The following is a 10,994-nucleotide window of genomic DNA, read 5'->3' as shown; positions in this document are numbered from 1 at the left end:
GTCACAGTGGAGAATTTTACAGTAAGTAGTTCAAGGCTGTCATGTAGCAGTATGGAATTCAACATTCACCCCCCTGAAGGCGAGTTATGTGGAACATCTGAACAGAACAATGAAAGCTCAAATGTGGATGTGTTTTAATCTTCACAGCTCACACAAATGGATGAATATTCTCCCAGAAATAATTGCACAGTATAATCGAGCCAAACATAGCACAATAAAATAAAACCAATCGATGTTCATGACAGCAGATTCGTGGGTACTGGATACTATCGCATTAAAATGTTGGATCCACATAAACAGAAATTTAATGTGGGTGATTTGGTACATATCTCAAAATACAAGACAGCATTTGAGAAGTCATAGCTTCCAAATGGGACAAGGAAGATCTTCACAGTTTCCAGAGTGCTGAGAACAAATCCCAGAAATCAAAGAATAGCAGTGGCACCGAAATTACAGTAGTCGTTCACGCAGAAGAAATGCAGAAGACCTCAGAACCACATGTGTTTCTCATAGAGTCTGTCCTAAGACGTCAAGGGAATAGAGCTCTAGTTAAATGTATTGGCTTTCCTGCAACGCAAAAGATCTGGACTGATGTTGACGATTTGCCATATAATGGGGTGCACAGAGCACAGCCTGCACAGTAATATTACATGCACGACAGGAGACACATTATAGGAAGTAGTCGTATTCTTGACAAACCGCTAGTCGAATTGCTTGGTTGGTTGGTTTTGGGGAAGGGGACCAGACAGCGAGGTCATCAGTCTCATCGGGTTAGGGAAGGACGGGGAAGGAAGTCGGCTGTGCCCTTTGAAAGGAACCATCCCGGCATTTGCCTGGAGCGATTTAGGGAAATCACCGAAAACCTAAATCAGGATGGCCGGACGCGGGATTGAACCGTCGTCCTCCCGAATGCGAGTCCAGTGTCTAACCACTGCGCCACCTCGCTCGGTCGAATTGCTTATTCTGGAGTTTAATTACTGCAGCTTAAAAACGTTTGGCTCATGATGATAAGGGGATTAATCTGCTCGACGAGGCATGTTTGGAACACGACATAGCTTACATAAAACGTGAAGATCTCCCAGGACATAATGCTGCAGATAGAATTCTAGCCGAAAAAGCTAAGGCAATATGTGTAAGAAAGGATATTGGTATAGGGCAGCGCAGTTTAGCATTTGTAGTTGATAAAACCATGTGTGATGTAATTAAGTTGGGCTTGAATGTGAATTTCAAGGAAGTTATGAATGTTGCACATTATGCACTAAAGAAAAAGAAGAAGAAAACAATGATGAAGAAGAAGAAGCCAGGGCAAGGGTGTTTAAAAAACTGTATCCTGACAGCGAAGTACGCAGATAAAAGTGTGCTGAAGTTAAAGCACCCTGGGTTCTGTCGGCATCCAAGGCTTGAGGCGGAATTATCCTCTACCTCATTCGTGCCCTCACAGGTCTTTCATCGATGGTTTCAATGGCTGGTGGTGCTGTGGCTATCGTTAGAACAATGAAGAACGTGCAGTACTTGCAGGACCAGATAGAGGAAGTAAGAAGATATAGCTGCATGATGGAGGCAGTAGCCATCAGAAAAGGACTATACCTGAAATCATACAAGAAGGGACTAGAACTCTTTATAAATAAAAAAAAGTCCATTAGCTATCCTACTACATAGACCACTTACAAATACAGATTTATAATTTTCAATGCGATAGAATCTGCAGCTGCCATGAATTTTTTGAAAGATTTCGTGAAGCCTTCAGCTGCCATTCTCTTTATTTCATGTACGATTGTACAATTTTGGCCTTAGGCCATTTTCAAGCATTTTATGGAGTTTTTGTAGTAGTAAATTATGCCATGTACGTCGTTGCTCCTATGACTCCATGTTATGCTCATAAAATAAATCCGAGATGTTTTATGCTGTTTTAGGAACACGTTACTTTCGAGCAGTTGTTGAAAAGCTCTTCTTTAATGTTGGTCACATTTTCAACCTTCTGGAAGAATTTGAGGTTACTCTGTATATGACGTTTATTTTCAATGAGTGTTAGGTCTTTTTCTTGTATGAGCCTATGTATCTTCCTTTTTATATCTCAGTCAAATTTTTGAACCCATATAACTTATAAATTTGTCAGTTGCTGATAAAATGTGTTTTATTTGTAATGGTGATAGGACACTAGCAAGATCTAAATGAGGTACATATAGTTTAAAATTTAAATTTTTCTTGTGCTTAAATTTTTATGAGCATAACATGGAGTCATAAAAGCAATGACATACATGGCCTAATTTATCACTAAAATCAGCCATAAAATACTTGAAAATGGCCTAAGGTCGAAATTTTACAATCTTACACGAAATAAAGAGATTGGCAGCTGAAGGCATCACGAAATCTTTCAAAAAATACGGATCTGCTGAAGTTTGTTAGGAAAAAGTTCAGTATCTCATGGTGTGTTCATGTGGGGTGCATTACCGAAGACCCCAACTTGCCCTTTTCTCACATAATATACTGAGAATTATGGATGAAGGGCAATAGGCAGACTCCATATTTCTAGATTTCCGGAAAGTATTTGACAGGGTGCCCCATTGGAGGCTGTTAACAAAGGTACAAGCATATGGAATAAGTACACAGGTATGTGAGTGGCTCAAATACTTCTTAAATACGAGGGCTATCCACAAAGTACATTACGTTTTGGAATTAAAAATAAATAAAGTATTGGAATTTTTTTAATTATATACAGATGAAAGCCACACTTAAATACTACTTTTCTACATAGTTGCCATTTAAATTAAGACACTTATCGAAGCGATGGACGAGCTTGGAAATTCTTTCGTCGTAAAATTCGGCCGCCTGCGCCTTCAACCACGTGGTTACCTCTTCTTGAAGTTGTGCGTCGTCATCAAAACGCTGCATAGCCAACGACTTCTTCATTGCTGGGAATAAGTGGAAGTCGCTCGGTGCCAGGTCGGGACTGTACGGCGGATGAGGAAACAACTCCCACTTAAAAGATTCGGAACTTCACGAGTGGCATTTGCCGTGTGGGCCTGGGCGTTGTCGTGAATCAGCAAGAGCTTTGATCCCAACTTTCCCCTGCGCTTGTTTTGTATTGCTCTTCTGAGGTTGTGCAGAGTTTGGTAATACCTTTGAGAGTTTATTCTAGTGCCTCTTTTCAGGAAATCCACAAAAATCACACCTTTTCTGTCCCAAAAGACAGTCGCCATCACCTTCCTTGCCGACATTGTCTGCATGCATTTCTTGGATTTTTGGGGGGAATTTGTGTGCCCCCACTGCATTCACTGCTATTTTGTCTCGCAGTTCACATGTTTAACCCATGTTGTCGTCACCAGTAACGATGCGATCGTGTAATGAGTCGCCATCTTTCTCGTAAGCGTCCAAAAACGTTAACGCTGCAGCCATTCGCTGATTTTTGTGAATCTCTGTCAAGATTTTTGGTATCCATCTTGCACAAAACTTGTGGTAACCAAGCTTTTCGGTAATGATTTCGTGCAACAAACTTCGTGAAATTTGTGGAAAACTCATAGAGAGTTCCGTTATTGTGAAATTACGGTTTTCACGGACCGCGGCATCGCCTTTTTCGCCAAGTTCGACAGTCACTATGCTGGGTCTTCCACTTTGCTCTTCGTCGTGAACGTTAGTTCGGCCATTTTTAAATTTTATGACCCATTGACGCACTCCACCTTCAGTGATTATGTTGTCCCCATACACTTCACAAAGCTGCCGATAGATTTCTATCGGTGTAAAGTTTTTTGCAGTCAGAAACCTTATTACAGCACGCACTTCACACTTCGCGGCATTTACAATTAACGCTGACATTTCAAACTGTCACAGTAACTCAACGGAGCACGAACCTTTCACTAGCACGGCAGGATGCCGACTGAGCGGCGGAATGCCATGACACCAAGATGGCCGCACTAGCCCCGCCCGTAACGGACACAAACGAAAACGTAATGTACTTTGTGGATATCCCTCACGAGTGTTCATCAGAGACCATCCGGAATAACCCTGGGAAGTGTGACAGGACTGCTGTTGTTCCCTATATACATAAATGATTGGTGTCCCTCAAGGTTGTTGGGCTGCATAGCAGGCGCTTCCTGACACATTTTTGCTGGTCATTATGGAGCGATTCGAAGTGGGACTCATTACTGAAGACAGTTCTACACCAGTCAATGAGATTCATGAGGAAGACATGTCTAGAGACACCTGGGGCAGTGATGGTCTGAGGTGCCATTTCTTTTCATAGCAGGATCATTTTGTGTGTCATCCGTGGCATCATTCCAGCACAGCGGTACCTCGTCGATATTCTATGCTCCACTTTGTTGCACTTCATGGTATGCCAGCCTGGGCTCATATTTCAGCAAGATAACGCTCACCCACACTCAGCGAGAGTTTCTAATTCTTATCTTCATACTTGTCAAACCCTACCTTGGCTAGGAAGGCAGCCAGATCTCTCCCCAACTGAAAACTTTTGGAGTATTATGGCCAGGACCCTACAACCAATCTTCAGATTTTGACGACCTAACGCGCCAATTGGACAAAATTTGGCACATTATTCCTCAGAATGACATCCAACATCTCTGTCAATCGGTGCTAAGCCGAATAATTGCTTGTATAAGGTTCAGAGGTGGACCAACCAGAGTGCATCACTGAATTACTCAGTTTATGAAGCACTTGCTCTTGAATAAATCATCAAATTTCAACCATTTGCTTTACATGGAAGATGTACTTCTTAGACAATTAATTATTTAAGAATATTTTACTGTCATTTAAATTCATCACTCATTTGCAGGAAACAGCTAGGTTGGTATCCTACCACTTTCCAAGGCGCCTCCAGACACATCTTTGCTGGTCTTCAGAGCACAATTCCAAGTGGGACTCATTACTGAAGACAATTCTAGTCCAGTCAATGAGATTCCTGGCGAAGGCGTGTCAGGAGACGCCCCAGACAGCAGTGGGATTATCACTAATTTTCTTAAATAACATTAAATTTTTTTCTGTAATAGAGGGAAACATTCCACGTGGGAAAAATATATCTAAAAACAAAGATGATGTGACTTACCAAACAAAAGCGCTGGCAGGTCGATAGACACACAAACAAACACAGACATACACACAAAATTCAAGCTTTCGCAACCCATGGTTGCTTCGTCAGGAAAGAGGGAAGGAGAGGGAAAAATGAAAGGATGTGGGTCTTAAGGGAGAGGGTAAGGAGTCATTCCAATCCCGGGAGCGGAAAGACTCACCTTAGGGGGAAAAAGGGCAGGTATACATACACCCATATCCAACCGCACATTCACAGACACAAGCAGACATTTGTAAAGGCAAAGAGTTACTTTCTATTTATTCATCTTCTTTTTTCATAAATTCCATGAAGTTTTTTTAGCAATTTGATCCTCTATACACTACATGATTTTTATATTGTCTGTTTACATATATTTAATATAGTAACAAAAACTGCTTGGTTCATGTTTTTGATATTTATTGATTATTTAATTGTAATTCAAAATCTGTATAAGCAACAAAAAGAATTTTCTTGTATATTGATAATTTTTAAATTTCATGTATGCACTGTTTTCTGGTAGTAGTACCTTTAATGGTTTATCAATTAAATAATATTTTAATGATCATGTAATATTTCTTTATTATTAAAACATAATAAACATAAACCAAAAATAAATATTGATCTTTTTATGCTTTAATATCTAGATCAAAATAAGTCCAGATAATTCTCCTATTCAACAGTAATGTATAATAAAGTTTTATGTTTTTCTTTTTTAGATTCTTTAGTTGTAATAGGTATAGATGGAATTTTTCACCAAAAGGATAAACATTAATAGCTATATTAATTATAGACTCGAATTTTGAAATATCATAAAATGGAAAAAGGAAATGAAATTTTAGGTATCTTCTTCTGTAAGCTCTAAAACAATTTTTTATAATTACTTGAACTGTCTGGATTTTTACAGTTCTGTCTATCTACTAGATTTAATAGTGAAGCTATAGACCACAGAAAATATTTTTGATCATTACGTTTTACATTAACACATTTTTTATTTTTTCTGGTAGTTCAACATAAGATGAACCTCTTAATGGGACGTACCTATTAATTGCTCACCATATTCCAATAATTCTATTTAATGTCCATCCTGATCTATGTGTTTGGAAATTAGACATTTGTTTTAAAATATTTTGTTTCCCTTTCTAATTTTTTTTAGTTATATCTTTTCTCTTGTAATCCAATAATTTTGAGTTTGATGCCTGAATTTCATAACTTCATTATTGGTGTGCATTCTGTACTCACAACAAAATAAAAAAAATATTTTCATGCCATTATTTGATTATACATTTTCTTCTACTACTTTCTTAACTTTTGGTTTAAATGCGTTTAAAAATGATTACGCTCAATTGAGTTTATATTATTTTCGAAATTTATATTTTGAAATCTACTCTGAAGAGTCAAAGAAGCTGGTACACCTGCCTAATATCATGTAGGGCCTCCATGAGCCCGCAGAAGTGCCGCAACGTGACATGGCATGGACTTGACTGATGGAATTTGTGTTGAAGGGAACTGACACCATGAGTCCTGCAGGGCTGTCCATAAATCCATAAGAGTACGAGAGGGTGGAGATCTCTTCTGAACAGCACATTGCAAGTCATCCCAGATATGGTCAATAATGTTCATGGCTGGCAGTTTGGTGGTAAGGGCAGATGTGGCCCTCACGGTGGTGGGCCCAATGTAAGTGCAGCACCTCATTTGGTGGTGGTGGCTAGCCTCTGCCACCAGTGCTGTCGTCTTTAGGTCGTTATGGTTCCTCTGACATCTGGAAGACATTAGGGTAGGTGTTGTCGATAGTGGAGGGCTGGGGTGGCTGCCAGGAGCATCTCTACATCATCAGAGTCCGACAATTCCTGGAGAGCAGCAGCCACTATGCTGCCTGCAGCTGAGAGTGGCTGAATAGCTGCCACTGTCGTGCAGTGGTGGTTTTGTGGTAGTGGCTGCTGAGTGTGCCACTGCTACCGCCGCCACCGGTGTGACTGGTGAGCACACCATTGTGGTTGCAGCTGGCGAGAACAGTGCTGTCGCTGTCTACAGTAAACTTGCGTCGACATTGTGCCCATCAGGGTCGTCAGCTGGATATTTGCGCTCATGTGAGTGTCTGAGGTATAACTTGTCAGCTTAGGTTGCACTTTCTCCGAAGGTGCAGGGCAGCCTTGGTGCAGCAGAGTCCAGTGTTGTGGGCAGTGACGGATTTCTGTCTGACTGTTATCCTGAATTGATGTCGTTGTATTGAGGCTGAGAAAAAGTGTCAAAGCTCTCTCTATGCAAGTTTGACACAAGATCTTTTTCATTTGTGACTTAAATATGTGCTCTAGAGGCTCTGCTTCCCCGTTCAACTGCGATTGGAAAGGCTGTGGCATAAGGTATAAAATGCCACTGCAAGGGCAGATTTCTTTAGCAAGTTTGGGTGTCAGCTGCAGTTCATTATCGGTGACTTATCATTTCGGTCAAACCCTTTTGTGAGGACATGCACAGTTCCTCCTTCCATGGTGATGGAGTGCATTCTGAAAACATAAGAATATTTAAAAAGTGTGTCGATCACCATCGACTATATAGATTTACAGAAGGAATCTGCAAAATCTGTGTGAATATGATGTCATGGCTGTCATGGCATGAGCCATGGAGTAGAAGTCTGAGCTGGGTCAGCTGTTGTTCAGCATAATGTTTTCATGTTTGGAGCGTATGTTCAATATGTGCGTCTATATCTGGCCAGTAAACAAAACAATGTTTCAGGATCTTCTTTCAGGTCATTCCCTAGTGGTCCCAGTATAGAAGAACTATGTTTTGGCCCTTAGAACAGGAGGAATTACCACCTCATATTCATATGTTTCATTGGTAAGTAAGAGTTTTCCATCGATTACCACTGGCTGGTGACATCCAAAGAGGTAATACTAATGGGGTCCCTTCGTTCTAGCCAGCAGGTGTCCGTGACAACTGTTTTCTACAAAATCCGTCACCTACCTTGAAGTGTTATCTGGCTGGGTGGTTTGCGCTGCACTGTGGATCACTAGTATCCCAACTATAGCTTGCTGCCAGAATGAGAATTTCACTCTGCAGCGGAGTCTGCACTAATAAGAAACTTCCTGGCAGGTTAAAACTGTGTGCCGGACCGAGACTCGAACTCGGGACCTTTGCCTTTCGCGGGCAAGTGCTCTACCAACTGAGCTATCCAAGCACGACTCATGCCCCGTCCTCACAGCTTTACTTCTGCCAGTACCTCGCCTTCTACCTTACAAACTTAACAGAAGCTCTCCCGCGAACCTTGCAGAACTAGCAGTCCTGAAAGAAAGGATATTGAGGAGACATGGTTTAGCCACAGCCTTGGGGATGTTTCCAGAATGAGATTTTCACTCTGCAGCGGAGTGTGCGCTGATATGAAACTTCGTGGTAGATTAAAACTGTGTGCCGGACCGAGACCCGAACTCGGGACCTTTGCCTCACGCCCCGTCCTCACAGCTTTACTTCTGCCAGTACCTCGTCTCCTACCTTCCAAACTTAACAGAAGCTCTCCCACGAGGGAGAAAGTCGTTCTTGGGTAGCTCAGTTGGTAGAGCACTTGCCCGCGAAAGGCAAAGGTCCGGAGTTCGAGTCTCGGTCCGGTACACAGTTTTAATCTGCCAGGAAGTTTCATATCAGCGCACACTCCGCTGCAGAGTGAAAATCTCATTCTGGAAACATCCCCCAGGCTGTGGCTCAGCCATGTCTCCGCAATATCCTTTCTTTCAGGAGTGCTAGTTCTGCAAGGTTCGAGGGAGAGCTTCTGTTAAGTTTGTAAGGTAGGAGACGAGGTACTGGCAGAAGTAAAGCTGTGAGGACGGGGCGTGAGTCGTGCTTGGGTAGCTCAGTTGGTAGAGCACTTGCCGGCGAAAGGCAAAGATCCCGAGTTCGAGTCTTAGTCCGGCACACAGTTTTAATCTGCCAGGAAGTTTTATAGCTTGCTGCATTTGGCTACCAACTGAAAACAGACAGTTTCGTTTTTATCGAACGCTGGGTCTGGGCCTATGGGAAGATGTGGTAAGAAATCTGCATTTGTGTGATGTACCTTGATCTGTAATGAATTCTGTAATAGTATCCGCTTAAGATGAGACCAAATAGCTACAATCTTTCCACGGTTTTCTGGGAAGTCATAATCAGGACTGAAGAGTGCTATAGCGACTTATAATCAGCAGCGAGGGGAAATTTGTCTCAGTATAATAACACAAGGAAAATCTTTATAGACTGTATGATAGCTAGGGTCTATTTTTCTATTTGGAAATACTTAGCTTCTGCTAATATTATCGTTTTGGAGGTGTACACAGTAGGTTGTTCAGATCTGTCAGTTTTCCTGTAAGCCACTGTGACCCCGCACCTTATTGGTGGCATCAGTCGCCAGTTCGAGCTGTTTTCCGGGTGCAAAGATATCAAGGCATAATGACGATTTTAGTAGCGTTTGTAGCTGGTTAAACACCCTGTCGCATCCTGCTGACCATACTAAACGAACATCCTTTTTACGTAATTTTTTCAGTAGATGTACAGTTCCTGTCACCTAAGGGAGAAATTTCTAAATGGTAGCTTATTTTGCCCAGAAAAGATTGCAGCCTTTTTAAATTCCGAGGGTTTGGCTGCTACGTGTTGGATCGCTGGCATCCTGCCTTCCTTCAAAAGGTTATGGCCTAAATATTCTGCTTCTATCTGAAAAAATGTTGAGTTTTGGAAATTGCATTTGGGATCTACATCTTGCAACTTGGTGAAGCGTCTACAGAGGTTTTTGAAGTGTTTCTGTCGTGAGGCACATGTTACAATTATATCGTCGAGATAATTTATGCAGGAAGAAATTCCTTGAGCGAACTGCTCTAAGTAGTATTAAAAATTGTGGATGAGCTCGCTATGGAAAAAGGCTAGCGCTCTAAACGGTTTCAACCGAACGGCTTGTCCACTGCCATCGTCTTTTGGGAGGTAGAATCAAGAGACATTTGCAAATAAGTCTGAGCCAAGTCATGTTGAAGAAGCAAGTTCCACGCCTAATTCTTTCGGGTGGGGAATAGGATCGCAGTCTGTCAATGAGTGTGCGTCAATTGTGGAATTAAACAATTCCTGCATAGCCGAAGCACTCCGGTCGGTTTACGAATGCTGGCCCACGTAAACGCCCGCATTGTCAGGACTCAAGATGATGGTGGCGCCCCTTGCGAGCTACGCCTGCTGCGGAAGCAACAGATACAAGAGTCGGCAGCTGAGTGCTGGTGATGTACGTGTTGCGCAGCCACATTCACTGATAACATTGGCAGTCATAATGAGATTGCCTTAAACGATAGATTTTGATGTTACTCAGATTGACCCCGTTGATCATTTTTTTCTGTTTTCTGTCCTTCCCGTCTATTCGCGCAACGCAACCACGTTTTTGCTATTTTCTAGAAAGCAAAAACCAAGCGCGAAATAGAGGTTTTAATTCCAGAAGTTTGGTGAAGAGTTGCGACAAAGGCCAGCTAAAAATTAGTAGCGAGTGATATGCAAAGCAGTAATTGATTTTCTTAAAAGGTCTTCTAGATAAATACCTGGTATTATTAGTAAACAGAATATGAAAGTTAGTATATATTCGAACTTATATGAAAGATTTTTATTTTATTTTACAGAAACATTTTACAGAGGACTTAGAAATAGCCATTCCCGCTAACCGCATCCCAGAGTTTGCTTCCAATTAAATTTTCAATATGCAGTTACCATAAAAACACTATTTACCGTAATTTTTACAAAAATCTACACACTGGTGAAACAGGCGAAGTAGGAGATATTAGGCAAAACAAGAACAACCAGAAAGGAACAAAATGAAACGAAAGAAGTGCATAAAATGCGGTAGTTTTAAGAGTGTTATAGATGACAAAAGTAATGGTAATGACGTCCTAAAGTCTGAGGAACCACAGACCATGACAAAAATTAAACTGTCTTCTGAGAGTCAAAAGAT

The 10,994-nt window shown here is 41.4% G+C and overlaps 1 non-coding gene across 1 annotated transcript; it reads right to left on the bottom strand.

The window, feature by feature from the left end:
* Positions 1 to 8,157: 8,157 nt before the first annotated feature.
* Positions 8,158 to 8,232, bottom strand: Trnas-cga. Its single transcript has one exon. It is a non-coding gene; the product is annotated as a tRNA-Ser (tRNA).
* Positions 8,233 to 10,994: the final 2,762 nt, after the last annotated feature.

Source organism: Schistocerca piceifrons, chromosome X (genome assembly GCF_021461385.2).
Source record: "Schistocerca piceifrons isolate TAMUIC-IGC-003096 chromosome X, iqSchPice1.1, whole genome shotgun sequence".
NCBI lineage: Eukaryota > Metazoa > Arthropoda > Insecta > Orthoptera > Acrididae > Schistocerca > Schistocerca piceifrons.
This window is presented reverse-complemented; position numbering and strand designations above follow the sequence as displayed.